Below are 24,229 nucleotides of genomic sequence, written 5' to 3'. Positions count from 1 at the left end.
CCGGACAAGACTGGACCCTCTTGGTTGCTCATAGTGGCATTTCTACCCAACTGGGGAATTAGCTCAAATGGTAGAGTGCTTGCTTAGCATGCGAGAGGTAGTGGGATTGAAGCCCACATTCTAGAAAAACATATTCTTTTTGAGGATCCAAGAAAGCTCCAGTTCACACTTCATGCATCTTTCTCTTACGACAACCTACTGTCATGTAACAATCACAAGCAACTTTCATGTGAGACTGAGGTCACAATTTCACATGAAAAAGAAACACATTACTTACATTCACAGGAGCAGCGTAGCACACACGATTCAGGCCCATAAACACAGCTGTGGGCACTTTCCTTAAAGCCAAAGCAGAACATAAAGAAGGAACAACATCTAATGCCGAAACCCGGGATTGAACCAGGGACCTTTAGATCTTCAGTCTAACGCTCTCCCAACTGAGCTATTTCGGCTAGCTGCTAAGATACATTCTGTGACACTCATGACGATACACATGCAAGTGACTCACAAATTTCACACTCAAAATATAATCAATGGCCAGTATGGGGATCGAACCCATGACCTTGGCGTTATTAGCACCACGCTCTAACCAACTGAGCTAACCGGCCGCTAGCTGCTCAGCACAATTGTTGAGATGCACCGAGCATCTGCAAGTGCTGGCGTGTACACTAACAAGTCCACCAACAGCATAGCCGGACAAGACTGGACCCTCTTGGTTGCTCATAGTGGCATTTCTACCCAACTGGGGAATTAGCTCAAATGGTAGAGTGCTTGCTTAGCATGCGAGAGGTAGTGGGATTGAAGCCCACATTCTAGAAAAACATATTCTTTTTGAGGATCCAAGAAAGCTCCAGTTCACACTTCATGCATCTTTCTCTTACGACAACCTACTGTCATGTAACAATCACAAGCAACTTTCATGTGAGACTGAGGTCACAATTTCACATGAAAAAGAAACACATTACTTACATTCACAGGAGCAGCGTAGCACACACGATTCAGGCCCATAAACACAGCTGTGGGCACTTTCCTTAAAGCCAAAGCAGAACATAAAGAAGGAACAACATCTAATGCCGAAACCCGGGATTGAACCAGGGACCTTTAGATCTTCAGTCTAACGCTCTCCCAACTGAGCTATTTCGGCTAGCTGCTAAGATTCATTCTGTGACACTCATGACGATACACATGCAAGTGACTCACAATTTTCACACTCAAAACATAATCGATGGCCAGTATGGGGATCGAACCCACGACCTTGGCGTTATTAGCACCACGCTCTAACCAACTGAGCTAACCGGCCGCTAGCTGCGCAGCACAATTGTTGAGATGCACCGAGCATCTGCACGTGCTGGCGCGTACACTAACAAGTCCACCAACAGCATAGCCGGACAAGACTGGACCCTCTTGGTTGCTCATAGTGGCATTTCTACCCAACTGGGGAATTAGCTCAAATGGTAGAGTGCTTGCTTAGCATGCGAGAGGTAGTGGGATCGATGCCCACATTCTCCAAAAACATATTCTTTTTGAGGATCCAAGAAAGCTCCAGTTCACACTTCATGCATCTTTCTCTTACGACAACCTACTGTCATGTAACAATCACAAGCAACTTTCATGTGAGACTGAGGTCACAATTTCACATGAAAAAGAAACACATTACTTACATTCACAGGAGCAGCGTAGCACACACGATTCAGGCCCATAAACACAGCTGTGGGCACTTTCCTTAAAGCCAAAGCAGAACATAAAGAAGGAACAAAATCATATGCCGAAACCCGGGATCGAACCAGGGACCTTTAGATCTTCAGTCTAACGCTCTCCCAACTGAGCTATTTCGGCTAGCTGCTAAGATACATTCTGTGACACTCATGACGATACACATGCAAGTGACTCACAAATTTCACACTCAAAATATAATCAATGGCCAGTATGGGGATCGAACCCATGACCTTGGCGTTATTAGCACCACGCTCTAACCAACTGAGCTAACCGGCCGCTAGCTGCTCAGCACAATTGTTGAGATGCACCGAGCATCTGCAAGTGCTGGCGCGTACACTAACAAGTCCACCAACAGCATAGCCGGACAAGACTGGACCCTCTTGGTTGCTCATAGTGGCATTTCTACCCAACTGGGGAATTAGCTCAAATGGTAGAGTGCTTGCTTAGCATGCGAGAGGTAGTGGGATCGATGCCCACATTCTCCAAAAACACAGTCTTTTTGAGGATCCAAGAAAGCTCCAGTTCACACTTCATGCATCTTTCTCTTACGACAACCTACTGTCATGTAACAATCACAAGCAACTTTCATGTGAGACTGAGGTCACAATTTCACATGAAAAAGAAACACATTACTTACATTCACAGGAGCAGCGTAGCACACACGATTCAGGCCCATAAACACAGCTGTGGGCACTTTCCTTAAAGCCAAAGGAGAACATAAAGAAGGAACAAAATCATATGCCGAAACCCGGGATCGAACTAGGGACCTTTAGATCTTCAGTCTAACGCTCTCCCAACTGAGCTATTTCGGCTAGCTGCTAAGATTCATTCTGTGACACTCATGACGATACACATGCAAGTGACTCACAATTTTCACACTCAAAACATAATCGATGGCCAGTATGGGGATCGAACCCACGACCTTGGCGTTATTAGCACCACGCTCTAACCAACTGAGCTAACCGGCCGCTAGCTGCGCAGCACAATTGTTGAGATGCACCGAGCATCTGCACGTGCTGGCGCGTACACTAACAAGTCCACCAACAGCATAGCCGGACAAGACTGGACCCTCTTGGTTGCTCATAGTGGCATTTCTACCCAACTGGGGAATTAGCTCAAATGGTAGAGTGCTTGCTTAGCATGCGAGAGGTAGTGGGATCGAAGCCCACATTCTCCAAAAACATATTCTTTTTGAGGATCCAAGAAAGCTCCAGTTCACACTTCATGCATCTTTCTCTTACGACAACCTACTGTCATGTAACAATCACAAGCAACTTTCATGTGAGACTGAGGTCACAATTTCACATGAAAAAGAAACACATTACTTACATTCACAGGAGCAGCGTAGCACACACGATTCAGGCCCATAAACACAGCTGTGGGCACTTTCCTTAAAGCCAAAGGAGAACATAAAGAAGGAACAACATCATAATGCCAAAACCCGGGATCGAACCAGGGACCTTTAGATCTTCAGTCTAACGCTCTCCCAACTGAGCTATTTCGGCTAGCTGCTAAGATACATTCTGTGACACTCATGACGATACACATGCAAGTGACTCACAATTTTCACACTCAAAATATAATCGATGGCCAGTATGGGGATCGAACCCACGACCTTGGCGTTATTAGCACCACGCTCTAACCAACTGAGCTAACCGGCCGCTAGCTACGCAGCACAATTGTTGAGATGCACCGAGCATCTGCAAGTGCTGGCGCGTACACTAACAAGTCCACCAACAGCATAGCCGGACAAGACTGGACCCTCTTGGTTGCTCATAGTGGCATTTCTACCCAACTGGGGAATTAGCTCAAATGGTAGAGTGCTTGCTTAGCATGCGAGAGGTAGTGGGATCGAAGCCCACATTCTCCAAAAACATATTCTTTTTGAGGATCCAAGAAAGCTCCAGTTCACACTTCATGCATCTTTCTCTTACGACAACCTACTGTCATGTAACAATCACAAGCAACTTTCATGTGAGACTGAGGTCACAATTTCACATGAAAAAGAAACACATTACTTACATTCACAGGAGCAGCGTAGCACACACGATTCAGGCCCATAAACACAGCTGTGGGCACTTTCCTTAAAGCCAAAGCAGAACATAAAGAAGGAACAACATCTAATGCCGAAACCCGGGATTGAACCAGGGACCTTTAGATCTTCAGTCTAACGCTCTCCCAACTGAGCTATTTCGGCTAGCTGCTAAGATTCATTCTGTGACACTCATGACGATACACATGCAAGTGACTCACAATTTTCACACTCAAAACATAATCGATGGCCAGTATGGGGATCGAACCCACGACCTTGGCGTTATTAGCACCACGCTCTAACCAACTGAGCTAACCGGCCGCTAGCTGCGCAGCACAATTGTTGAGATGCACCGAGCATCTGCACGTGCTGGCGCGTACACTAACAAGTCCACCAACAGCATAGCCGGACAAGACTGGACCCTCTTGGTTGCTCATAGTGGCATTTCTACCCAACTGGGGAATTAGCTCAAATGGTAGAGTGCTTGCTTAGCATGCGAGAGGTAGTGGGATCGATGCCCACATTCTCCAAAAACATATTCTTTTTGAGGATCCAAGAAAGCTCCAGTTCACACTTCATGCATCTTTCTCTTACGACAACCTACTGTCATGTAACAATCACAAGCAACTTTCATGTGAGACTGAGGTCACAATTTCACATGAAAAAGAAACACATTACTTACATTCACAGGAGCAGCGTAGCACACACGATTCAGGCCCACAAACACAGCTGTGGGCACTTTCCTTAAAGCCAAAGGAGACCATAAAGAAGGAACAAAATCATATGCCGAAACCCGGGATTGAACCAGGGACCTTTAGATCTTCAGTCTAACGCTCTCCCAACTGAGCTATTTCGGCTAGCTGCTAAGATACATTCTGTGACACTCATGACGATACACATGCAAGTGACTCACAAATTTCACACTCAAAATATAATCAATGGCCAGTATGGGGATCGAACCCATGACCTTGGCGTTATTAGCACCACGCTCTAACCAACTGAGCTAACCGGCCGCTAGCTGCGCAGCACAATTGTTGAGATGCACCGAGCATCTGCAAGTGCTGGCGCGTACACTAACAAGTCCACCAACAGCATAGCCGGACAAGACTGGACCCTCTTGGTTGCTCATAGTGGCATTTCTACCCAACTGGGGAATTAGCTCAAATGGTAGAGTGCTTGCTTAGCATGCGAGAGGTAGTGGGATCCATGCCCACATCCTCCAAAAACACAGTCTTTTTGAGGATCCAAGAAAGCTCCAGTTCACACTTCATGCATCTTTCTCTTACGACAACCTACTGTCATGTAACAATCACAAGCAACTTTCATGTGAGACTGAGGTCACAATTTCACATGAAAAAGAAACACATTACTTACATTCACAGGAGCAGCGTAGCACACACGATTCAGGCCCATAAACACAGCTGTGGGCACTTTCCTTAAAGCCAAAGCAGAACATAAAGAAGGAACAACATCAAATGCCAAAACCCGGGATTGAACCAGGGACCTTTAGATCTTCAGTCTAACGCTCTCCCAACTGAGCTATTTCGGCTAGCTGCTAAGATTCATTCTGTGACACTCATGACGATACACATGCAAGTGACTCACAATTTTCACACTCAAAACATAATCGATGGCCAGTATGGGGATCGAACCCACGACCTTGGCGTTATTAGCACCACGCTCTAACCAACTGAGCTAACCGGCCGCTAGCTACGCAGCACAATTGTTGAGATGCACCGAGCATCTGCAAGTGCTGGCGCGTACACTAACAAGTCCACCAACAGCATAGCCGGACAAGACTGGACCCTCTTGGTTGCTCATAGTGGCATTTCTACCCAACTGGGGAATTAGCTCAAATGGTAGAGTGCTTGCTTAGCATGCGAGAGGTAGTGGGATTGAAGCCCACATTCTAGAAAAACATATTCTTTTTGAGGATCCAAGAAAGCTCCAGTTCACACTTCATGCATCTTTCTCTTACGACAACCTACTGTCATGTAACAATCACAAGCAACTTTCATGTGAGACTGAGGTCACAATTTCACATGAAAAAGAAACACATTACTTACATTCACAGGAGCAGCGTAGCACACACGATTCAGGCCCACAAACACAGCTGTGGGCACTTTCCTTAAAGCCAAAGGAGAACATAAAGAAGGAACAACATCATATGCCGAAACCCGGGATTGAACCAGGGACCTTTAGATCTTCAGTCTAACGCTCTCCCAACTGAGCTATTTCGGCTAGCTGCTAAGATACATTCTGTGACACTCATGACGATACACATGCAAGTGACTCACAAATTTCACACTCAAAATATAATCGATGGCCAGTATGGGGATCGAACCCATGACCTTGGCGTTATTAGCACCACGCTCTAACCAACTGAGCTAACCGGCCGCTAGCTGCGCAGCACAATTGTTGAGATGCACCGAGCATCTGCAAGTGCTGGCGTGTACACTAACAAGTCCACCAACAGCATAGCCGGACAAGACTGGACCCTCTTGGTTGCTCATAGTGGCATTTCTACCCAACTGGGGAATTAGCTCAAATGGTAGAGTGCTTGCTTAGCATGCGAGAGGTAGTGGGATCGATGCCCACATTCTCCAAAAACATATTCTTTTTGAGGATCCAAGAAAGCTCCAGTTCACACTTCATGCATCTTTCTCTTACGACAACCTACTGTCATGTAACAATCACAAGCAACTTTCATGTGAGACTGAGGTCACAATTTCACATGAAAAAGAAACACATTACTTACATTCACAGGAGCAGCGTAGCACACACGATTCAGGCCCATAAACACAGCTGTGGGCACTTTCCTTAAAGCCAAAGCAGAACATAAAGAAGGAACAACATCTAATGCCGAAACCCGGGATTGAACCAGGGACCTTTAGATCTTCAGTCTAACGCTCTCCCAACTGAGCTATTTCGGCTAGCTGCTAAGATTCATTCTGTGACACTCATGACGATACACATGCAAGTGACTCACAATTTTCACACTCAAAACATAATCGATGGCCAGTATGGGGATCGAACCCACGACCTTGGCGTTATTAGCACCACGCTCTAACCAACTGAGCTAACCGGCCGCTAGCTGCGCAGCACAATTGTTGAGATGCACCGAGCATCTGCACGTGCTGGCGCGTACACTAACAAGTCCACCAACAGCATAGCCGGACAAGACTGGACCCTCTTGGTTGCTCATAGTGGCATTTCTACCCAACTGGGGAATTAGCTCAAATGGTAGAGTGCTTGCTTAGCATGCGAGAGGTAGTGGGATCGATGCCCACATTCTCCAAAAACATATTCTTTTTGAGGATCCAAGAAAGCTCCAGTTCACACTTCATGCATCTTTCTCTTACGACAACCTACTGTCATGTAACAATCACAAGCAACTTTCATGTGAGACTGAGGTCACAATTTCACATGAAAAAGAAACACATTACTTACATTCACAGGAGCAGCGTAGCACACACGATTCAGGCCCATAAACACAGCTGTGGGCACTTTCCTTAAAGCCAAAGCAGAACATAAAGAAGGAACAACATCTAATGCCGAAACCCGGGATTGAACCAGGGACCTTTAGATCTTCAGTCTAACGCTCTCCCAACTGAGCTATTTCGGCTAGCTGCTAAGATTCATTCTGTGACACTCATGACGATACACATGCAAGTGACTCACAATTTTCACACTCAAAATATAATCAATGGCCAGTATGGGGATCGAACCCATGACCTTGGCGTTATTAGCACCACGCTCTAACCAACTGAGCTAACCGGCCGCTAGCTGCTCAGCACAATTGTTGAGATGCACCGAGCATCTGCAAGTGCTGGCGCGTACACTAACAAGTCCACCAACAGCATAGCCGGACAAGACTGGACCCTCTTGGTTGCTCATAGTGGCATTTCTACCCAACTGGGGAATTAGCTCAAATGGTAGAGTGCTTGCTTAGCATGCGAGAGGTAGTGGGATCGATGCCCACATTCTCCAAAAACATATTCTTTTTGAGGATCCAAGAAAGCTCCAGTTCACACTTCATGCATCTTTCTCTTACGACAACCTACTGTCATGTAACAATCACAAGCAACTTTCATGTGAGACTGAGGTCACAATTTCACATGAAAAAGAAACACATTACTTACATTCACAGGAGCAGCGTAGCACACACGATTCAGGCCCACAAACACAGCTGTGGGCACTTTCCTTAAAGCCAAAGGAGACCATAAAGAAGGAACAAAATCATATGCCAAAACCCGGGATCGAACCAGGGACCTTTAGATCTTCAGTCTAACGCTCTCCCAACTGAGCTATTTCGGCTAGCTGCTAAGATACATTCTGTGACACTCATGACGATACACATGCAAGTGACTCACAATTTTCACACTCAAAATATAATCGATGGCCAGTATGGGGATCGAACCCATGACCTTGGCGTTATTAGCACCACGCTCTAACCAACTGAGCTAACCGGCCGCTAGCTACGCAGCACAATTGTTGAGATGCACCGAGCATCTGCAAGTGCTGGCGTGTACACTAACAAGTCCACCAACAGCATAGCCGGACAAGACTGGACCCTCTTGGTTGCTCATAGTGGCATTTCTACCCAACTGGGGAATTAGCTCAAATGGTAGAGTGCTTGCTTAGCATGCGAGAGGTAGTGGGATCGATGCCCACATTCTCCAAAAACATATTCTTTTTGAGGATCCAAGAAAGCTCCAGTTCACACTTCATGCATCTTTCTCTTACGACAACCTACTGTCATGTAACAATCACAAGCAACTTTCATGTGAGACTGAGGTCACAATTTCACATGAAAAAGAAACACATTACTTACATTCACAGGAGCAGCGTAGCACACACGATTCAGGCCCATAAACACAGCTGTGGGCACTTTCCTTAAAGCCAAAGGAGAACATAAAGAAGGAACAACATCTAATGCCAAAACCCGGGAATGAACCAGGGACCTTTAGATCTTCAGTCTAACGCTCTCCCAACTGAGCTATTTCAGCTAGCTGCTAAGATTCATTCTGTGACACTCATGACGATACACATGCAAGTGACTCACAATTTTCACACTCAAAACATAATCGATGGCCAGTATGGGGATCGAACCCACGACCTTGGCGTTATTAGCACCACGCTCTAACCAACTGAGCTAACCGGCCGCTAGCTGCGCAGCACAATTGTTGAGATGCACCGAGCATCTGCAAGTGCTGGCGCGTACACTAACAAGTCCACCAACAGCATAGCCGGACAAGACTGGACCCTCTTGGTTGCTCATAGTGGCATTTCTACCCAACTGGGGAATTAGCTCAAATGGTAGAGTGCTTGCTTAGCATGCGAGAGGTAGTGGGATCGATGCCCACATTCTCCAAAAACATATTCTTTTTGAGGATCCAAGAAAGCTCCAGTTCACACTTCATGCATCTTTCTCTTACGACAACCTACTGTCATGTAACAATCACAAGCAACTTTCATGTGAGACTGAGGTCACAATTTCACATGAAAAAGAAACACATTACTTACATTCACAGGAGCAGCGTAGCACACACGATTCAGGCCCATAAACACAGCTGTGGGCACTTTCCTTAAAGCCAAAGGAGAACATAAAGAAGGAACAACATCAAATGCCAAAACCCGGGATGGAACCAGGGACCTTTAGATCTTCAGTCTAACGCTCTCCCAACTGAGCTATTTCGGCTAGCTGCTAAGATACATTCTGTGACACTCATGACGATACACATGCAAGTGACTCACAATTTTCACACTCAAAACATAATCGATGGCCAGTATGGGGATCGAACCCATGACCTTGGCGTTATTAGCACCACGCTCTAACCAACTGAGCTAACCGGCCGCTAGCTGCGCAGCACAATTGTTGAGATGCACCGAGCATCTGCACGTGCTGGCGCGTACACTAACAAGTCCACCAACAGCATAGCCGGACAAGACTGGACCCTCTTGGTTGCTCATAGTGGCATTTCTACCCAACTGGGGAATTAGCTCAAATGGTAGAGTGCTTGCTTAGCATGCGAGAGGTAGTGGGATCGATGCCCACATTCTCCAAAAACATATTCTTTTTGAGGATCCAAGAAAGCTCCAGTTCACACTTCATGCATCTTTCTCTTACGACAACCTACTGTCATGTAACAATCACAAGCAACTTTCATGTGAGACTGAGGTCACAATTTCACATGAAAAAGAAACACATTACTTACATTCACAGGAGCAGCGTAGCACACACGATTCAGGCCCACAAACACAGCTGTGGGCACTTTCCTTAAAGCCAAAGGAGAACATAAAGAAGGAACAACATCTAATGCCAAAACCCTGCAATGAACCAGGGACCTTTAGATCTTCAGTCTAACGCTCTCCCAACTGAGCTATTTCAGCTAGCTGCTAAGATTCATTCTGTGACACTCATGACGATACACATGCAAGTGACTCACAAATTTCACACTCAAAATATAATCAATGGCCAGTATGGGGATCGAACCCATGACCTTGGCGTTATTAGCACCACGCTCTAACCAACTGAGCTAACCGGCCGCTAGCTACGCTGCACAATTGTTGAGATGCACCGAGCATCTGCAAGTGCTGGCGTGTACACTAACAAGTCCACCAACAGCATAGCCGGACAAGACTGGACCCTCTTGGTTGCTCATAGTGGCATTTCTACCCAACTGGGGAATTAGCTCAAATGGTAGAGTGCTTGCTTAGCATGCGAGAGGTAGTGGGATCGATGCCCACATTCTCCAAAAACATATTCTTTTTGAGGATCCAAGAAAGCTCCAGTTCACACTTCATGCATCTTTCTCTTACGACAACCTACTGTCATGTAACAATCACAAGCAACTTTCATGTGAGACTGAGGTCACAATTTCACATGAAAAAGAAACACATTACTTACATTCACAGGAGCAGCGTAGCACACACGATTCAGGCCCACAAACACAGCTGTGGGCACTTTCCTTAAAGCCAAAGGAGAACATAAAGAAGGAACAACATCATAATGCCAAAACCCGGGATTGAACCAGGGACCTTTAGATCTTCAGTCTAACGCTCTCCCAACTGAGCTATTTCGGCTAGCTGCTAAGATACATTCTGTGACACTCATGACGATACACATGCAAGTGACTCACAATTTTCACACTCAAAATATAATCAATGGCCAGTATGGGGATCGAACCCACGACCTTGGCGTTATTAGCACCACGCTCTAACCAACTGAGCTAACCGGCCGCTAGCTGCGCAGCACAATTGTTGAGATGCACCGAGCATCTGCAAGTGCTGGCGCGTACACTAACAAGTCCACCAACAGCATAGCCGGACAAGACTGGACCCTCTTGGTTGCTCATAGTGGCATTTCTACCCAACTGGGGAATTAGCTCAAATGGTAGAGTGCTTGCTTAGCATGCGAGAGGTAGTGGGATCGATGCCCACATTCTCCAAAAACATATTCTTTTTGAGGATCCAAGAAAGCTCCAGTTCACACTTCATGCATCTTTCTCTTACGACAACCTACTGTCATGTAACAATCACAAGCAACTTTCATGTGAGACTGAGGTCACAATTTCACATGAAAAAGAAACACATTACTTACATTCACAGGAGCAGCGTAGCACACACGATTCAGGCCCACAAACACAGCTGTGGGCACTTTCCTTAAAGCCAAAGGAGAACATAAAGAAGGAACAACATCAAATGCCAAAACCCGGGATTGAACCAGGGACCTTTAGATCTTCAGTCTAACGCTCTCCCAACTGAGCTATTTCGGCTAGCTGCTAAGATACATTCTGTGACACTCATGACGATACACATGCAAGTGACTCACAATTTTCACACTCAAAATATAATCAATGGCCAGTATGGGGATCGAACCCATGACCTTGGCGTTATTAGCACCACGCTCTAACCAACTGAGCTAACCGGCCGCTAGCTGCGCAGCACAATTGTTGAGATGCACCGAGCATCTGCAAGTGCTGGCGTGTACACTAACAAGTCCACCAACAGCATAGCCGGACAAGACTGGACCCTCTTGGTTGCTCATAGTGGCATTTCTACCCAACTGGGGAATTAGCTCAAATGGTAGAGTGCTTGCTTAGCATGCGAGAGGTAGTGGGATCGATGCCCACATTCTCCAAAAACATATTCTTTTTGAGGATCCAAGAAAGCTCCAGTTCACACTTCATGCATCTTTCTCTTACGACAACCTACTGTCATGTAACAATCACAAGCAACTTTCATGTGAGACTGAGGTCACAATTTCACATGAAAAAGAAACACATTACTTACATTCACAGGAGCAGCGTAGCACACACGATTCAGGCCCACAAACACAGCTGTGGGCACTTTCCTTAAAGCCAAAGGAGAACATAAAGAAGGAACAACATCTAATGCCAAAACCCGGGAATGAACCAGGGACCTTTAGATCTTCAGTCTAACGCTCTCCCAACTGAGCTATTTCGGCTAGCTGCTAAGATTCATTCTGTGACACTCATGACGATACACATGCAAGTGACTCACAATTATCACACTCAAAATATAATCAATGGCCAGTATGGGGATCGAACCCACGACCATGGCGTTATTAGCACCACGCTCTAACCAACTGAGCTAACCGGCCGCTAGCTGCGCAGCACAATTGTTGAGATGCACCGAGCATCTGCAAGTGCTGGCGCGTACACTAACAAGTCCACCAACAGCATAGCCGGACAAGACTGGACCCTCTTGGTTGCTCATAGTGGCATTTCTACCCAACTGGGGAATTAGCTCAAATGGTAGAGTGCTTGCTTAGCATGCGAGAGGTAGTGGGATCGATGCCCACATTCTCCAAAAACATATTCTTTTTGAGGATCCAAGAAAGCTCCAGTTCACACTTCATGCATCTTTCTCTTACGACAACCTACTGTCATGTAACAATCACAAGCAACTTTCATGTGAGACTGAGGTCACAATTTCACATGAAAAAGAAACACATTACTTACATTCACAGGAGCAGCGTAGCACACACGATTCAGGCCCACAAACACAGCTGTGGGCACTTTCCTTAAAGCCAAAGCAGAACATAAAGAAGGAACAACATCAAATGCCAAAACCCGGGATTGAACCAGGGACCTTTAGATCTTCAGTCTAACGCTCTCCCAACTGAGCTATTTCGGCTAGCTGCTAAGATACATTCTGTGACACTCATGACGATACACATGCAAGTGACTCACAATTTTCACACTCAAAATATAATCAATGGCCAGTATGGGGATCGAACCCATGACCTTGGCGTTATTAGCACCACGCTCTAACCAACTGAGCTAACCGGCCGCTAGCTGCGCAGCACAATTGTTGAGATGCACCGAGCATCTGCAAGTGCTGGCGCGTACACTAACAAGTCCACCAACAGCATAGCCGGACAAGACTGGACCCTCTTGGTTGCTCATAGTGGCATTTCTACCCAACTGGGGAATTAGCTCAAATGGTAGAGTGCTTGCTTAGCATGCGAGAGGTAGTGGGATCGATGCCCACATTCTCCAAAAACACAGTCTTTTTGAGGATCCAAGAAAGCTCCAGTTCACACTTCATGCATCTTTCTCTTACGACAACCTACTGTCATGTAACAATCACAAGCAACTTTCATGTGAGACTGAGGTCACAATTTCACATGAAAAAGAAACACATTACTTACATTCACAGGAGCAGCGTAGCACACACGATTCAGGCCCACAAACACAGCTGTGGGCACTTTCCTTAAAGCCAAAGGAGAACATAAAGAAGGAACAACATCAAATGCCGAAACCCTGGAATGAACCAGGGACCTTTAGATCTTCAGTCTAACGCTCTCCCAACTGAGCTATTTCAGCTAGCTGCTAAGATACATTCTGTGACACTCATGACGATACACATGCAAGTGACTCACAATTTTCACACTCAAAACATAATCGATGGCCAGTATGGGGATCGAACCCATGACCTTGGCGTTATTAGCACCACGCTCTAACCAACTGAGCTAACCGGCCGCTAGCTGTGCAGCACAATTGTTGAGATGCACCGAGCATCTGCAAGTGCTGGGGTGTACACTAACAAGTCCACCAACAGCATAGCCGGACAAGACTGGACCCTCTTGGTTGCTCATAGTGGCATTTCTACCCAACTGGGGAATTAGCTCAAATGGTAGAGTGCTTGCTTAGCATGTGAGAGGTAGTGGGATCGATGCCCACATTCTCCAAAAACATATTCTTTTTGAGGATCCAAGAAAGCTCCAGTTCACACTTCATGCATCTTTCTCTTACGACAACCTACTGTCATGTAACAATCACAAGCAACTTTCATGTGAGACTGAGGTCACAATTTCACATGAAAAAGAAACACATTACTTACATTCAGAGGAGCAGCGTAGCACACAGGAATCAGGCCCAAAAACACAGCTGTGGGCACTTTCCTTAAAGCCAAAGCAGAACATAAAGAAGGAACAACATCTAATGCCGAAACCCGGGATTGAACCAGGGACCTTTAGATCTTCAGTCTAACGCTCTCCCAACTGAGCTATTTCGGCTAGCTGCTAAGATACATTCTGTGACACTCATGACGATACACATGCAAGTGACTCACAATTTTCACACTCAAAATATAATCGATGGCCAGTATGGGGATCGAAACCACGACCTTGGCGTTATTAGCACCACGCTCTAACCAACTGAGCTAACCGGCCGCTAGCTGCGCAGCACAATTGTTGAGATGCACCGAGCATCTGCAAGTGCTGGCGTGTACACTAACAAGTCCACCAACAGCATAGCCGGACAAGACTGGACCCTCTTGGTTGCTCATAGTGGCATTTCTACCCAACTGGGGAATTAGCTCAAATGGTAGAGTGCTTGCTTAGCATGCGAGAGGTAGTGGGATCGATGCCCACATTCTCCAAAAACACAGTCTTTTTGAGGATCCAAGAAAGCTCCAGTTCACACTTCATGCATCTTTCTCTTACGACAACCTACTGTCATGTAACAATCACAAGCAACTTTCATGTGAGACTGAGGTCACAATTTCACATGAAAAAGAAACACATTACTTACATTCACAGGAGCAGCGTAGCACACACGATTCAGGCCCACAAACACAGCTGTGGGCACTTTCCTTAAAGCCAAAGCAGAACATAAAGAAGGAACAACATCAAATGCCGAAACCCGGGATTGAACCAGGGACCTTTAGATCTTCAGTCTAACGCTCTCCCAACTGAGCTATTTCGGCTAGCTGCTAAGATTCATTCTGTGACACTCATGACGATACACATGCAAGTGACTCACAATTTTCACACTCAAAATATAATCGATGGCCAGTATGGGGATCGAACCCACGACCTTGGCGTTATTAGCACCACGCTCTAACCAACTGAGCTAACCGGCCGCTAGCTGCGCAGCACAATTGTTGAGATGCACCGAGCATCTGCAAGTGCTGGCGTGTACACTAACAAGTCCACCAACAGCATAGCCGGACAAGACTGGACCCTCTTGGTTGCTCATAGTGGCATTTCTACCCAACTGGGGAATTAGCTCAAATGGTAGAGTGCTTGCTTAGCATGCGAGAGGTAGTGGGATCGATGCCCACATTCTCCAAAAACATATTCTTTTTGAGGATCCAAGAAAGCTCCAGTTCACACTTCATGCATCTTTCTCTTACGACAACCTACTGTCATGTAACAATCACAAGCAACTTTCATGTGAGACTGAGGTCACAATTTCACATGAAAAAGAAACACATTACTTACATTCACAGGAGCAGCGTAGCACACACGATTCAGGCCCACAAACACAGCTGTGGGCACTTTCCTTAAAGCCAAAGCAGAACATAAAGAAGGAACAACATCAAATGCCGAAACCCGGGATCGAACCAGGGACCTTTAGATCTTCAGTCTAACGCTCTCCCAACTGAGCTATTTCGGCTAGCTGCTAAGATACATTCTGTGACACTCATGACGATACACATGCAAGTGACTCACAAATTTCACACTCAAAATATAATCAATGGCCAGTATGGGGATCGAACCCATGACCTTGGCGTTATTAGCACCACGCTCTAACCAACTGAGCTAACCGGCCGCTAGCTGCGCAGCACAATTGTTGAGATGCACCGAGCATCTGCAAGTGCTGGCGCGTACACTAACAAGTCCACCAACAGCATAGCCGGACAAGACTGGACACTCTTGGTTGCTCATAGTGGCATTTCTACCCAACTGGGGAATTAGCTCAAATGGTAGAGTGCTTGCTTAGCATGCGAGAGGTAGTGGGATCGATGCCCACATTCTCCAAAAACACAGTCTTTTTGAGGATCCAAGAAAGCTCCAGTTCACACTTCATGCATCTTTCTCTTATGACAACCTACTGTCATGTAACAATCACAAGCAACTTTCATGTGAGACTGAGGTCACAATTTCACATGAAAAAGAAACACATTACTTACATTCACAGGAGCAGCGTAGCACACACGATTCAGGCCCACAAACACAGCTGTGGGCACTTTCCTTAAAGCCAAAGCAGAGCATAAAGAAGGAACAACATCTAATGCCGAAACCCGGGATTGAACCAGGGACCTTTAGATCTTCAGTCTAACGCTCTCCCAACTGAGCTATTTCGGCTAGCTGCTAAGATTCATTCTGTGACACTCATGACGATACACATGCAAGTGACTCACAATTTTCACACTCACAATATAATCGATGGCCAGTATGGGGATCGAATCCACGACCATGGCGTTATTAGCACCACGCTCTAACCAACTGAGCTAACCGGCCGCTAGCTGTGCAGCACAATTGTTGAGATGCACCGAGCATCTGCAAGTGCTGGCGCGTACACGAACAAGTCCACCAACAGCATAGCCGGACAAGACTGGACCCTCTTGGTTGCTCATAGTGGCATTTCTACCCAACTGGGGAATTAGCTCAAATGGTAGAGTGCTTGCTTAGCATGCGAGAGGTAGTGGGATCGATGCCCACATTCTACAAAAACATATTCTTTTTGAGGATCCAAGAAAGCTCCAGTTCACACTTCATGCATCTTTCTCTTACGACAACCTACTGTCATGTAACAATCACAAGCAACTTTCATGTGAGACTGAGGTCACAATTTCACATGAAAAAGAAACACATTACTTACATTCACAGGAGCAGCGTAGCACACACGATTCAGGCCCACAAACACAGCTGTGGGCACTTTCCTTAAAGCCAAAGGAGAACATAAAGAAGGAACAACATCAAATGCCGAAACCCGGGATTGAACCAGGGACCTTTAGATCTTCAGTCTAACGCTCTCCCAACTGAGCTATTTCAGCTAGCTGCTAAGATACATTCTGTGACACTCATGACGATACACATGCAAGTGACTCACAATTTTCACACTCAAAATATAATCGATGGCCAGTATGGGGATCGAACCCACGACCTTGGCGTTATTAGCACCACGCTCTAACCAACTGAGCTAACCGGCCGCTAGCTACGCAGCACAATTGTTGAGATGCACCGAGCATCTGCAAGTGCTGGCGCGTACACTAACAAGTCCACCAACAGCATAGCCGGACAAGACTGGACCCTCTTGGTTGCTCATAGTGGCATTTCTACCCAACTGGGGAATTAGCTCAAATGGTAGAGTGCTTGCTTAGCATGCGAGAGGTAGTGGGATCGAAGCCCACATTCTACAAAAACATATTCTTTTTGAGGATCCAAGAAAGCTCCAGTTCACACTTCATGCATCTTTCTCTTACGACAACCTACTGTCATGTAACAATCACAAGCAACTTTCATGTGAGACTGAGGTCACAATTTCACATGAAAAAGAAACACATTACTTACATTCACAGGAGCAGCGTAGCACACACGATTCAGGCCCACAAACACAGCTGTGGGCACTTTCCTTAAAGCCAAAGGAGAACATAAAGAAGGAACAACATCTAATGCCGAAACCCGGGATTGAACCAGGGACCTTTAGATCTTCAGTCTAACGCTCTCCCAACTGAGCTATTTCGGCTAGCTGCTAAGATACATTCTGTGACACTCATGACGATACACATGCAAGTGACTCACAAATTTCACACTCAAAATATAATCAATGGCCAGTATGGGGATCGAACCCATGACCTTGGCGTTATTAGCACCACGCTCTAACCAACTGAGCTAACCGGCCGCTAGCTGCTCAGCACAATTGTTGAGATGCACCGAGCATCTGCAAGTGCTGGCGCGTACACTAACAAGTCCACCAACAGCATAGCCGGACAAGACTGGACCCTCTTGGTTGCTCATAGTGGCATTTCTACCCAACTGGGGAATTAGCTCAAATGGTAGAGTGCTTGCTTAGCATGCGAGAGGTAGTGGGATCGATGCCCACATTCTCCAAAAACACAGTCTTTTTGAGGATCCAAGAAAGCTCCAGTTCACACTTCATGCATCTTTCTCTTACGACAACCTACTGTCATGTAACAATCACAAGCAACTTTCATGTGAGACTGAGGTCACAATTTCACATGAAAAAGAAACACATTACTTACATTCACAGGAGCAGCGTAGCACACACGATTCAGGCCCACAAACACAGCTGTGGGCACTTTCCTTAAAGCCAAAGCAGAACATAAAGAAGGAACAACATCAAATGCCAAAACCCGGGAATCGAACCAGGGACCTTTAGATCTTCAGTCTAACGCTCTCCCAACTGAGCTATTTCGGCTAGCTGCTAAGATTCATTCTGTGACACTCATGACGATACACATGCAAGTGACTCACAAATTTCACACTCAAAATATAATCAATGGCCAGTATGGGGATCGAACCCATGACCTTGGCGTTATTAGCACCACGCTCTAACCAACTGAGCTAACCGGCCGCTAGCTGCTCAGCACAATTGTTGAGATGCACCGAGCATCTGCAAGTGCTGGCGCGTACACTAACAAGTCCACCAACAGCATAGCCGGACAAGACTGGACCCTCTTGGTTGCTCATAGTGGCATTTCTACCCAACTGGGGAATTAGCTCAAATGGTAGAGTGCTTGCTTAGCATGCGAGAGGTAGTGGGATCGATGCCCACATTCTCCAAAAACACAGTCTTTTTGAGGATCCAAGAAAGCTCCAGTTCACACTTCATGCATCTTTCTCTTACGACAACCTACTGTCATGTAACAATCACAAGCAACTTTCATGTGAGACTGAGGTCACAATTTCACATGAAAAAGAAACACATTACTTACATTCACAGGAGCAGCGTAGCACACACGATTCAGGCCCACAAACACAGCTGTGGGCACTTTCCTTAAAGCCAAAGCAGAACATAAAGAAGGAACAACATCTAATGCCAAAACCCGGGAATGAACCAGGGACCTTTAGATCTTCAGTCTAACGCTCTCCCAACTGAGCTATTTCGGCTAGCTGCTAAGATTCATTCTGTGACACTCATGACGATACACATGCAAGTGACTCACAAATTTCACACTCAAAATATAATCAATGGCCAGTATGGGGATCGAACCCATGACCTTGGCGTTATTAGCACCACGCTCTAACCAACTGAGCTAACCGGCCGCTAGCTGCTCAGCACAATTGTTGAGATGCACCGAGCATCTGCAAGTGCTGGCGCGTACACTAACAAGTCCACCAACAGCATAGCCGGACAAGACTGGACCCTCTTGGTTGCTCATAGTGGCATTTCTACCCAACTGGGGAATTAGCTCAAATGGTAGAGTGCTTGCTTAGCATGCGAGAGGTAGTGGGATCGATGCCCACATTCTCCAAAAACACAGTCTTTTTGAGGATCCAAGAAAGCTCCAGTTCACACTTCATGCATCTTTCTCTTACGACAACCTACTGTCATGTAACAATCACAAGCAACTTTCATGTGAGACTGAGGTCACAATTTCACATGAAAAAGAAACACATTACTTACATTCACAGGAGCAGCGTAGCACACACGATTCAGGCCCACAAACACAGCTGTGGGCACTTTCCTTAAAGCCAAAGGAGAACATAAAGAAGGAACAACATCAAATGCCGAAACCCGGGATTGAACCAGGGACCTTTAGATCTTCAGTCTAACGCTCTCCCAACTGAGCTATTTCGGCTAGCTGCTAAGATTCATTCTGTGACACTCATGACGATACACATGCAAGTGACTCACAATTTTCACACTCAAAACATAATCGATGGCCAGTATGGGGATCGAACCCACGACCTTGGCGTTATTAGCACCACGCTCTAACCAACTGAGCTAACCGGCCGCTAGCTGCGCAGCACAATTGTTGAGATGCACCGAGCATCTGCAAGTGCTGGCGTGTACACTAACAAGTCCACCAACAGCATAGCCGGACAAGACTGGACCCTCTTGGTTGCTCATAGTGGCATTTCTACCCAACTGGGGAATTAGCTCAAATGGTAGAGTGCTTGCTTAGCATGCGAGAGGTAGTGGGATTGAAGCCCACATTCTCCAAAAACATATTCTTTTTGAGGATCCAAGAAAGCTCCAGTTCACACTTCATGCATCTTTCTCTTACGACAACCTACTGTCATGTAACAATCACAAGCAACTTTCATGTGAGACTGAGGTCACAATTTCACATGAAAAAGAAACACATTACTTACATTCACAGGAGCAGCGTAGCACACACGATTCAGGCCCATAAACACAGCTGTGGGCACTTTCCTTAAAGCCAAAGGAGAACATAAAGAAGGAACAACATCATAATGCCGAAACCCGGGATTGAACCAGGGACCTTTAGATCTTCAGTCTAACGCTCTCCCAACTGAGCTATTTCGGCTAGCTGCTAAGATTCATTCTGTGACACTCATGACGATACACATGCAAGTGACTCACAATTTTCACACTCAAAACATAATCGATGGCCAGTATGGGGATCGAACCCACGACCTTGGCGTTATTAGCACCACGCTCTAACCAACTGAGCTAACCGGCCGCTAGCTGCGCAGCACAATTGTTGAGATGCACCGAGCATCTGCACGTGCTGGCGCGTACACTAACAAGTCCACCAACAGCATAGCCGGACAAGACTGGACCCTCTTGGTTGCTCATAGTGGCATTTCTACCCAACTGGGGAATTAGCTCAAATGGTAGAGTGCTTGCTTAGCATGCGAGAGGTAGTGGGATCGATGCCCACATTCTCCAAAAACATATTCTTTTTGAGGATCCAAGAAAGCTCCAGTTCACACTTCATGCATCTTTCTCTTACGACAACCTACTGTCATGTAACAATCACAAGCAACTTTCATGTGAGACTGAGGTCACAATTTCACATGAAAAAGAAACACATTACTTACATTCACAGGAGCAGCGTAGCACACACGATTCAGGCCCACAAACACAGCTGTGGGCACTTTCCTTAAAGCCAAAGGAGAACATAAAGAAGGAACAACATCATATGCCGAAACCCGGGATCGAACCAGGGACCTTTAGATCTTCAGTCTAACGCTCTCCCAACTGAGCTATTTCGGCTAGCTGCTAAGATACATTCTGTGACACTCATGACGATACACATGCAAGTGACTCACAAATTTCACACTCAAAATATAATCAATGGCCAGTATGGGGATCGAACCCATGACCTTGGCGTTATTAGCACCACGCTCTAACCAACTGAGCTAACCGGCCGCTAGCTGCTCAGCACAATTGTTGAGATGCACCGAGCATCTGCAAGTGCTGGCGCGTACACTAACAAGTCCACCAACAGCATAGCCGGACAAGACTGGACCCTCTTGGTTGCTCATAGTGGCATTTCTACCCAACTGGGGAATTAGCTCAAATGGTAGAGTGCTTGCTTAGCATGCGAGAGGTAGTGGGATCCATGCCCACATCCTCCAAAAACACAGTCTTTTTGAGGATCCAAGAAAGCTCCAGTTCACACTTCATGCATCTTTCTCTTACGACAACCTACTGTCATGTAACAATCACAAGCAACTTTCATGTGAGACTGAGGTCACAATTTCACATGAAAAAGAAACACATTACTTACATTCACAGGAGCAGCGTAGCACACACGATTCAGGCCCACAAACACAGCTGTGGGCACTTTCCTTAAAGCCAAAGGAGAACATAAAGAAGGAACAACATCTAATGCCAAAACCCTGCAATGAACCAGGGACCTTTAGATCTTCACTCTAACGCTCTCCCAACTGAGCTATTTCAGCTAGCTGCTAAGATTCATTCTGTGACACTCATGACGATACACATGCAAGTGACTCACAATTTTCACACTCAAAATATAATCGATGGCCAGTATGGGGATCGAACCCACGACCTTGGCGTTATTAGCACCACGCTCTAACCAACTGAGCTAACCGGCCGCTAGCTGCGCAGCACAATTGTTGAGATGCACCGAGCATCTGCAAGTGCTGGCGCGTACACTAACAAGTCCACCAACAGCATAGCCGGACAAGACTGGACCCTCTTGGTTGCTCATAGTGGCATTTCTACCCAACTGGGGAATTAGCTCAAATGGTAGAGTGCTTGCTTAGCATGCGAGAGGTAGTGGGATCGATGCCCACATTCTCCAAAAACATATTCTTTTTGAGGATCCAAGAAAGCTCCAGTTCACACTTCATGCATCTTTCTCTTACGACAACCTACTGTCATGTAACAATCACAAGCAACTTTCATGTGAGACTGAGGTCACAATTTCACATGAAAAAGAAACACATTACTTACATTCACAGGAGCAGCGTAGCACACACGATTCAGGCCCACAAACACAGCTGTGGGCACTTTCCTTAAAGCCAAAGGAGAACATAAAGAAGGAACAACATCAAATGCCGAAACCCGGGATTGAACCAGGGACCTTTAGATCTTCAGTCTAACGCTCTCCCAACTGAGCTATTTCGGCTAGCTGCTAAGATTCATTCTGTGACACTCATGACGATACACATGCAAGTGACTCACAAATTTCACACTCAAAATATAATCAATGGCCAGTATGGGGATCGAACCCATGACCTTGGCGTTATTAGCACCACGCTCTAACCAACTGAGCTAACCGGCCGCTAGCTGCTCAGCACAATTGTTGAGATGCACCGAGCATCTGCAAGTGCTGGCGCGTACACTAACAAGTCCACCAACAGCATAGCCGGACAAGACTGGACCCTCTTGGTTGCTCATAGTGGCATTTCTACCCAACTGGGGAATTAGCTCAAATGGTAGAGTGCTTGCTTAGCATGCGAGAGGTAGTGGGATCGATGCCCACATTCTCCAAAAACACAGTCTTTTTGAGGATCCAAGAAAGCTCCAGTTCACACTTCATGCATCTTTCTCTTACGACAACCTACTGTCATGTAACAATCACAAGCAACTTTCATGTGAGACTGAGGTCACAATTTCACATGAAAAAGAAACACATTACTTACATTCACAGGAGCAGCGTAGCACACACGATTCAGGCCCACAAACACAGCTGTGGGCACTTTCCTTAAAGCCAAAGCAGAACATAAAGAAGGAACAACATCTAATGCCGAAACCCGGGATTGAACCAGGGACCTTTAGATCTTCAGTCTAACGCTCTCCCAACTGAGCTATTTCGGCTAGCTGCTAAGATTCATTCTGTGACACTCATGACGATACACATGCAAGTGACTCACAAATTTCACACTCAAAATATAATCAATGGCCAGTATGGGGATCGAACCCATGACCTTGGCGTTATTAGCACCACGCTCTAACCAACTGAGCTAACCGGCCGCTAGCTGCTCAGCACAATTGTTGAGATGCACCGAGCATCTGCAAGTGCTGGCGTGTACACTAACAAGTCCACCAACAGCATAGCCGGACAAGACTGGACCCTCTTGGTTGCTCATAGTGGCATTTCTACCCAACTGGGGAATTAGCTCAAATGGTAGAGTGCTTGCTTAGCATGCGAGAGGTAGTGGGATCGATGCCCACATTCTCCAAAAACACAGTCTTTTTGAGGATCCAAGAAAGCTCCAGTTCACACTTCATGCATCTTTCTCTTACGACAACCTACTGTCATGTAACAATCACAAGCAACTTTCATGTGAGACTGAGGTCACAATTTCACATGAAAAAGAAACACATTACTTACATTCACAGGAGCAGCGTAGCACACACGATTCAGGCCCACAAACACAGCTGTGGGCACTTTCCTTAAAGCCAAAGGAGACCATAAAGAAGGAACAAAATCATATGCCGAAACCCGGGATTGAACCAGGGACCTTTAGATCTTCAGTCTAACGCTCTCCCAACTGAGCTATTTCGGCTAGCTGCTAAGATTCATTCTGTGACACTCATGACGATACACATGCAAGTGACTCACAATTTTCACACTCAAAACATAATCGATGGCCAGTATGGGGATCGAACCCACGACCTTGGCGTTATTAGCACCACGCTCTAACCAACTGAGCTAACCGGCCGCTAGCTGCGCAGCACAATTGTTGAGATGCACCGAGCATCTGCACGTGCTGGCGCGTACACTAACAAGTCCACCAACAGCATAGCCGGA

General features: G+C 46.1%; 69 non-coding genes across 69 annotated transcripts; all 69 read right to left on the bottom strand.

Moving 5' to 3' along the window:
• Positions 1–379: 379 nt before the first annotated feature.
• On the bottom strand, positions 380–452 carry trnaf-gaa (transfer RNA phenylalanine (anticodon GAA)). Its single transcript has one exon. It is a non-coding gene; the product is annotated as a tRNA-Phe (tRNA).
• Positions 453–534: 82 nt separating this feature from the next.
• On the bottom strand, positions 535–608 carry trnai-aau (transfer RNA isoleucine (anticodon AAU)). Its single transcript has one exon. It is a non-coding gene; the product is annotated as a tRNA-Ile (tRNA).
• Positions 609–1,071: 463 nt separating this feature from the next.
• trnaf-gaa (transfer RNA phenylalanine (anticodon GAA)) lies at positions 1,072–1,144 on the bottom strand. The gene has a single exon. It is a non-coding gene; the product is annotated as a tRNA-Phe (tRNA).
• Positions 1,145–1,226: 82 nt separating this feature from the next.
• On the bottom strand, positions 1,227–1,300 carry trnai-aau (transfer RNA isoleucine (anticodon AAU)). Its single transcript has one exon. It is a non-coding gene; the product is annotated as a tRNA-Ile (tRNA).
• A 463-nt stretch (positions 1,301–1,763) lies between these two features.
• On the bottom strand, positions 1,764–1,836 carry trnaf-gaa (transfer RNA phenylalanine (anticodon GAA)). The gene has a single exon. It is a non-coding gene; the product is annotated as a tRNA-Phe (tRNA).
• Positions 1,837–1,918: 82 nt separating this feature from the next.
• On the bottom strand, positions 1,919–1,992 carry trnai-aau (transfer RNA isoleucine (anticodon AAU)). Its single transcript has one exon. It is a non-coding gene; the product is annotated as a tRNA-Ile (tRNA).
• Positions 1,993–2,455: 463 nt separating this feature from the next.
• trnaf-gaa (transfer RNA phenylalanine (anticodon GAA)) lies at positions 2,456–2,528 on the bottom strand. Its single transcript has one exon. It is a non-coding gene; the product is annotated as a tRNA-Phe (tRNA).
• An 82-nt stretch (positions 2,529–2,610) lies between these two features.
• On the bottom strand, positions 2,611–2,684 carry trnai-aau (transfer RNA isoleucine (anticodon AAU)). Its single transcript has one exon. It is a non-coding gene; the product is annotated as a tRNA-Ile (tRNA).
• Positions 2,685–3,148: 464 nt separating this feature from the next.
• trnaf-gaa (transfer RNA phenylalanine (anticodon GAA)) lies at positions 3,149–3,221 on the bottom strand. The gene has a single exon. It is a non-coding gene; the product is annotated as a tRNA-Phe (tRNA).
• Positions 3,222–3,303: 82 nt separating this feature from the next.
• On the bottom strand, positions 3,304–3,377 carry trnai-aau (transfer RNA isoleucine (anticodon AAU)). The gene has a single exon. It is a non-coding gene; the product is annotated as a tRNA-Ile (tRNA).
• A 463-nt stretch (positions 3,378–3,840) lies between these two features.
• Positions 3,841–3,913, bottom strand: trnaf-gaa (transfer RNA phenylalanine (anticodon GAA)). The gene has a single exon. It is a non-coding gene; the product is annotated as a tRNA-Phe (tRNA).
• Positions 3,914–3,995: 82 nt separating this feature from the next.
• trnai-aau (transfer RNA isoleucine (anticodon AAU)) lies at positions 3,996–4,069 on the bottom strand. The gene has a single exon. It is a non-coding gene; the product is annotated as a tRNA-Ile (tRNA).
• A 463-nt stretch (positions 4,070–4,532) lies between these two features.
• trnaf-gaa (transfer RNA phenylalanine (anticodon GAA)) lies at positions 4,533–4,605 on the bottom strand. Its single transcript has one exon. It is a non-coding gene; the product is annotated as a tRNA-Phe (tRNA).
• An 82-nt stretch (positions 4,606–4,687) lies between these two features.
• trnai-aau (transfer RNA isoleucine (anticodon AAU)) lies at positions 4,688–4,761 on the bottom strand. Its single transcript has one exon. It is a non-coding gene; the product is annotated as a tRNA-Ile (tRNA).
• A 463-nt stretch (positions 4,762–5,224) lies between these two features.
• On the bottom strand, positions 5,225–5,297 carry trnaf-gaa (transfer RNA phenylalanine (anticodon GAA)). Its single transcript has one exon. It is a non-coding gene; the product is annotated as a tRNA-Phe (tRNA).
• Positions 5,298–5,379: 82 nt separating this feature from the next.
• trnai-aau (transfer RNA isoleucine (anticodon AAU)) lies at positions 5,380–5,453 on the bottom strand. The gene has a single exon. It is a non-coding gene; the product is annotated as a tRNA-Ile (tRNA).
• Positions 5,454–5,916: 463 nt separating this feature from the next.
• trnaf-gaa (transfer RNA phenylalanine (anticodon GAA)) lies at positions 5,917–5,989 on the bottom strand. The gene has a single exon. It is a non-coding gene; the product is annotated as a tRNA-Phe (tRNA).
• Positions 5,990–6,071: 82 nt separating this feature from the next.
• trnai-aau (transfer RNA isoleucine (anticodon AAU)) lies at positions 6,072–6,145 on the bottom strand. Its single transcript has one exon. It is a non-coding gene; the product is annotated as a tRNA-Ile (tRNA).
• Positions 6,146–6,608: 463 nt separating this feature from the next.
• trnaf-gaa (transfer RNA phenylalanine (anticodon GAA)) lies at positions 6,609–6,681 on the bottom strand. Its single transcript has one exon. It is a non-coding gene; the product is annotated as a tRNA-Phe (tRNA).
• An 82-nt stretch (positions 6,682–6,763) lies between these two features.
• On the bottom strand, positions 6,764–6,837 carry trnai-aau (transfer RNA isoleucine (anticodon AAU)). The gene has a single exon. It is a non-coding gene; the product is annotated as a tRNA-Ile (tRNA).
• A 463-nt stretch (positions 6,838–7,300) lies between these two features.
• Positions 7,301–7,373, bottom strand: trnaf-gaa (transfer RNA phenylalanine (anticodon GAA)). The gene has a single exon. It is a non-coding gene; the product is annotated as a tRNA-Phe (tRNA).
• Positions 7,374–7,455: 82 nt separating this feature from the next.
• On the bottom strand, positions 7,456–7,529 carry trnai-aau (transfer RNA isoleucine (anticodon AAU)). Its single transcript has one exon. It is a non-coding gene; the product is annotated as a tRNA-Ile (tRNA).
• Positions 7,530–7,992: 463 nt separating this feature from the next.
• On the bottom strand, positions 7,993–8,065 carry trnaf-gaa (transfer RNA phenylalanine (anticodon GAA)). Its single transcript has one exon. It is a non-coding gene; the product is annotated as a tRNA-Phe (tRNA).
• An 82-nt stretch (positions 8,066–8,147) lies between these two features.
• On the bottom strand, positions 8,148–8,221 carry trnai-aau (transfer RNA isoleucine (anticodon AAU)). The gene has a single exon. It is a non-coding gene; the product is annotated as a tRNA-Ile (tRNA).
• Positions 8,222–8,684: 463 nt separating this feature from the next.
• On the bottom strand, positions 8,685–8,757 carry trnaf-gaa (transfer RNA phenylalanine (anticodon GAA)). The gene has a single exon. It is a non-coding gene; the product is annotated as a tRNA-Phe (tRNA).
• Positions 8,758–8,839: 82 nt separating this feature from the next.
• On the bottom strand, positions 8,840–8,913 carry trnai-aau (transfer RNA isoleucine (anticodon AAU)). The gene has a single exon. It is a non-coding gene; the product is annotated as a tRNA-Ile (tRNA).
• Positions 8,914–9,376: 463 nt separating this feature from the next.
• trnaf-gaa (transfer RNA phenylalanine (anticodon GAA)) lies at positions 9,377–9,449 on the bottom strand. The gene has a single exon. It is a non-coding gene; the product is annotated as a tRNA-Phe (tRNA).
• An 82-nt stretch (positions 9,450–9,531) lies between these two features.
• Positions 9,532–9,605, bottom strand: trnai-aau (transfer RNA isoleucine (anticodon AAU)). The gene has a single exon. It is a non-coding gene; the product is annotated as a tRNA-Ile (tRNA).
• A 463-nt stretch (positions 9,606–10,068) lies between these two features.
• trnaf-gaa (transfer RNA phenylalanine (anticodon GAA)) lies at positions 10,069–10,141 on the bottom strand. The gene has a single exon. It is a non-coding gene; the product is annotated as a tRNA-Phe (tRNA).
• An 82-nt stretch (positions 10,142–10,223) lies between these two features.
• On the bottom strand, positions 10,224–10,297 carry trnai-aau (transfer RNA isoleucine (anticodon AAU)). The gene has a single exon. It is a non-coding gene; the product is annotated as a tRNA-Ile (tRNA).
• Positions 10,298–10,761: 464 nt separating this feature from the next.
• trnaf-gaa (transfer RNA phenylalanine (anticodon GAA)) lies at positions 10,762–10,834 on the bottom strand. Its single transcript has one exon. It is a non-coding gene; the product is annotated as a tRNA-Phe (tRNA).
• An 82-nt stretch (positions 10,835–10,916) lies between these two features.
• trnai-aau (transfer RNA isoleucine (anticodon AAU)) lies at positions 10,917–10,990 on the bottom strand. The gene has a single exon. It is a non-coding gene; the product is annotated as a tRNA-Ile (tRNA).
• Positions 10,991–11,453: 463 nt separating this feature from the next.
• On the bottom strand, positions 11,454–11,526 carry trnaf-gaa (transfer RNA phenylalanine (anticodon GAA)). The gene has a single exon. It is a non-coding gene; the product is annotated as a tRNA-Phe (tRNA).
• Positions 11,527–11,608: 82 nt separating this feature from the next.
• Positions 11,609–11,682, bottom strand: trnai-aau (transfer RNA isoleucine (anticodon AAU)). The gene has a single exon. It is a non-coding gene; the product is annotated as a tRNA-Ile (tRNA).
• A 463-nt stretch (positions 11,683–12,145) lies between these two features.
• trnaf-gaa (transfer RNA phenylalanine (anticodon GAA)) lies at positions 12,146–12,218 on the bottom strand. The gene has a single exon. It is a non-coding gene; the product is annotated as a tRNA-Phe (tRNA).
• An 82-nt stretch (positions 12,219–12,300) lies between these two features.
• On the bottom strand, positions 12,301–12,374 carry trnai-aau (transfer RNA isoleucine (anticodon AAU)). The gene has a single exon. It is a non-coding gene; the product is annotated as a tRNA-Ile (tRNA).
• Positions 12,375–12,837: 463 nt separating this feature from the next.
• trnaf-gaa (transfer RNA phenylalanine (anticodon GAA)) lies at positions 12,838–12,910 on the bottom strand. Its single transcript has one exon. It is a non-coding gene; the product is annotated as a tRNA-Phe (tRNA).
• An 82-nt stretch (positions 12,911–12,992) lies between these two features.
• Positions 12,993–13,066, bottom strand: trnai-aau (transfer RNA isoleucine (anticodon AAU)). The gene has a single exon. It is a non-coding gene; the product is annotated as a tRNA-Ile (tRNA).
• A 463-nt stretch (positions 13,067–13,529) lies between these two features.
• trnaf-gaa (transfer RNA phenylalanine (anticodon GAA)) lies at positions 13,530–13,602 on the bottom strand. Its single transcript has one exon. It is a non-coding gene; the product is annotated as a tRNA-Phe (tRNA).
• An 82-nt stretch (positions 13,603–13,684) lies between these two features.
• On the bottom strand, positions 13,685–13,758 carry trnai-aau (transfer RNA isoleucine (anticodon AAU)). The gene has a single exon. It is a non-coding gene; the product is annotated as a tRNA-Ile (tRNA).
• Positions 13,759–14,221: 463 nt separating this feature from the next.
• trnaf-gaa (transfer RNA phenylalanine (anticodon GAA)) lies at positions 14,222–14,294 on the bottom strand. Its single transcript has one exon. It is a non-coding gene; the product is annotated as a tRNA-Phe (tRNA).
• An 82-nt stretch (positions 14,295–14,376) lies between these two features.
• trnai-aau (transfer RNA isoleucine (anticodon AAU)) lies at positions 14,377–14,450 on the bottom strand. Its single transcript has one exon. It is a non-coding gene; the product is annotated as a tRNA-Ile (tRNA).
• A 463-nt stretch (positions 14,451–14,913) lies between these two features.
• On the bottom strand, positions 14,914–14,986 carry trnaf-gaa (transfer RNA phenylalanine (anticodon GAA)). Its single transcript has one exon. It is a non-coding gene; the product is annotated as a tRNA-Phe (tRNA).
• Positions 14,987–15,068: 82 nt separating this feature from the next.
• trnai-aau (transfer RNA isoleucine (anticodon AAU)) lies at positions 15,069–15,142 on the bottom strand. Its single transcript has one exon. It is a non-coding gene; the product is annotated as a tRNA-Ile (tRNA).
• Positions 15,143–15,605: 463 nt separating this feature from the next.
• On the bottom strand, positions 15,606–15,678 carry trnaf-gaa (transfer RNA phenylalanine (anticodon GAA)). Its single transcript has one exon. It is a non-coding gene; the product is annotated as a tRNA-Phe (tRNA).
• Positions 15,679–15,760: 82 nt separating this feature from the next.
• trnai-aau (transfer RNA isoleucine (anticodon AAU)) lies at positions 15,761–15,834 on the bottom strand. The gene has a single exon. It is a non-coding gene; the product is annotated as a tRNA-Ile (tRNA).
• A 463-nt stretch (positions 15,835–16,297) lies between these two features.
• On the bottom strand, positions 16,298–16,370 carry trnaf-gaa (transfer RNA phenylalanine (anticodon GAA)). Its single transcript has one exon. It is a non-coding gene; the product is annotated as a tRNA-Phe (tRNA).
• Positions 16,371–16,452: 82 nt separating this feature from the next.
• On the bottom strand, positions 16,453–16,526 carry trnai-aau (transfer RNA isoleucine (anticodon AAU)). Its single transcript has one exon. It is a non-coding gene; the product is annotated as a tRNA-Ile (tRNA).
• Positions 16,527–16,989: 463 nt separating this feature from the next.
• trnaf-gaa (transfer RNA phenylalanine (anticodon GAA)) lies at positions 16,990–17,062 on the bottom strand. The gene has a single exon. It is a non-coding gene; the product is annotated as a tRNA-Phe (tRNA).
• Positions 17,063–17,144: 82 nt separating this feature from the next.
• Positions 17,145–17,218, bottom strand: trnai-aau (transfer RNA isoleucine (anticodon AAU)). Its single transcript has one exon. It is a non-coding gene; the product is annotated as a tRNA-Ile (tRNA).
• A 463-nt stretch (positions 17,219–17,681) lies between these two features.
• Positions 17,682–17,754, bottom strand: trnaf-gaa (transfer RNA phenylalanine (anticodon GAA)). Its single transcript has one exon. It is a non-coding gene; the product is annotated as a tRNA-Phe (tRNA).
• An 82-nt stretch (positions 17,755–17,836) lies between these two features.
• Positions 17,837–17,910, bottom strand: trnai-aau (transfer RNA isoleucine (anticodon AAU)). The gene has a single exon. It is a non-coding gene; the product is annotated as a tRNA-Ile (tRNA).
• A 463-nt stretch (positions 17,911–18,373) lies between these two features.
• trnaf-gaa (transfer RNA phenylalanine (anticodon GAA)) lies at positions 18,374–18,447 on the bottom strand. The gene has a single exon. It is a non-coding gene; the product is annotated as a tRNA-Phe (tRNA).
• An 82-nt stretch (positions 18,448–18,529) lies between these two features.
• On the bottom strand, positions 18,530–18,603 carry trnai-aau (transfer RNA isoleucine (anticodon AAU)). Its single transcript has one exon. It is a non-coding gene; the product is annotated as a tRNA-Ile (tRNA).
• A 463-nt stretch (positions 18,604–19,066) lies between these two features.
• On the bottom strand, positions 19,067–19,139 carry trnaf-gaa (transfer RNA phenylalanine (anticodon GAA)). The gene has a single exon. It is a non-coding gene; the product is annotated as a tRNA-Phe (tRNA).
• An 82-nt stretch (positions 19,140–19,221) lies between these two features.
• Positions 19,222–19,295, bottom strand: trnai-aau (transfer RNA isoleucine (anticodon AAU)). The gene has a single exon. It is a non-coding gene; the product is annotated as a tRNA-Ile (tRNA).
• Positions 19,296–19,758: 463 nt separating this feature from the next.
• Positions 19,759–19,831, bottom strand: trnaf-gaa (transfer RNA phenylalanine (anticodon GAA)). Its single transcript has one exon. It is a non-coding gene; the product is annotated as a tRNA-Phe (tRNA).
• Positions 19,832–19,913: 82 nt separating this feature from the next.
• On the bottom strand, positions 19,914–19,987 carry trnai-aau (transfer RNA isoleucine (anticodon AAU)). The gene has a single exon. It is a non-coding gene; the product is annotated as a tRNA-Ile (tRNA).
• A 464-nt stretch (positions 19,988–20,451) lies between these two features.
• trnaf-gaa (transfer RNA phenylalanine (anticodon GAA)) lies at positions 20,452–20,524 on the bottom strand. Its single transcript has one exon. It is a non-coding gene; the product is annotated as a tRNA-Phe (tRNA).
• An 82-nt stretch (positions 20,525–20,606) lies between these two features.
• trnai-aau (transfer RNA isoleucine (anticodon AAU)) lies at positions 20,607–20,680 on the bottom strand. The gene has a single exon. It is a non-coding gene; the product is annotated as a tRNA-Ile (tRNA).
• A 463-nt stretch (positions 20,681–21,143) lies between these two features.
• trnaf-gaa (transfer RNA phenylalanine (anticodon GAA)) lies at positions 21,144–21,216 on the bottom strand. The gene has a single exon. It is a non-coding gene; the product is annotated as a tRNA-Phe (tRNA).
• Positions 21,217–21,298: 82 nt separating this feature from the next.
• Positions 21,299–21,372, bottom strand: trnai-aau (transfer RNA isoleucine (anticodon AAU)). The gene has a single exon. It is a non-coding gene; the product is annotated as a tRNA-Ile (tRNA).
• A 618-nt stretch (positions 21,373–21,990) lies between these two features.
• trnai-aau (transfer RNA isoleucine (anticodon AAU)) lies at positions 21,991–22,064 on the bottom strand. Its single transcript has one exon. It is a non-coding gene; the product is annotated as a tRNA-Ile (tRNA).
• Positions 22,065–22,527: 463 nt separating this feature from the next.
• On the bottom strand, positions 22,528–22,600 carry trnaf-gaa (transfer RNA phenylalanine (anticodon GAA)). The gene has a single exon. It is a non-coding gene; the product is annotated as a tRNA-Phe (tRNA).
• Positions 22,601–22,682: 82 nt separating this feature from the next.
• Positions 22,683–22,756, bottom strand: trnai-aau (transfer RNA isoleucine (anticodon AAU)). The gene has a single exon. It is a non-coding gene; the product is annotated as a tRNA-Ile (tRNA).
• Positions 22,757–23,219: 463 nt separating this feature from the next.
• On the bottom strand, positions 23,220–23,292 carry trnaf-gaa (transfer RNA phenylalanine (anticodon GAA)). Its single transcript has one exon. It is a non-coding gene; the product is annotated as a tRNA-Phe (tRNA).
• An 82-nt stretch (positions 23,293–23,374) lies between these two features.
• On the bottom strand, positions 23,375–23,448 carry trnai-aau (transfer RNA isoleucine (anticodon AAU)). The gene has a single exon. It is a non-coding gene; the product is annotated as a tRNA-Ile (tRNA).
• A 463-nt stretch (positions 23,449–23,911) lies between these two features.
• Positions 23,912–23,984, bottom strand: trnaf-gaa (transfer RNA phenylalanine (anticodon GAA)). Its single transcript has one exon. It is a non-coding gene; the product is annotated as a tRNA-Phe (tRNA).
• Positions 23,985–24,066: 82 nt separating this feature from the next.
• trnai-aau (transfer RNA isoleucine (anticodon AAU)) lies at positions 24,067–24,140 on the bottom strand. The gene has a single exon. It is a non-coding gene; the product is annotated as a tRNA-Ile (tRNA).
• Positions 24,141–24,229: the final 89 nt, after the last annotated feature.

Source organism: Salmo salar, chromosome ssa27, assembly GCF_905237065.1.
Source record: "Salmo salar chromosome ssa27, Ssal_v3.1, whole genome shotgun sequence".
Classification (NCBI taxonomy): domain Eukaryota; kingdom Metazoa; phylum Chordata; class Actinopteri; order Salmoniformes; family Salmonidae; genus Salmo; species Salmo salar.
Note: the sequence above shows the minus strand (reverse complement) of the source record. Positions and strands in the feature narration are given on the sequence as shown.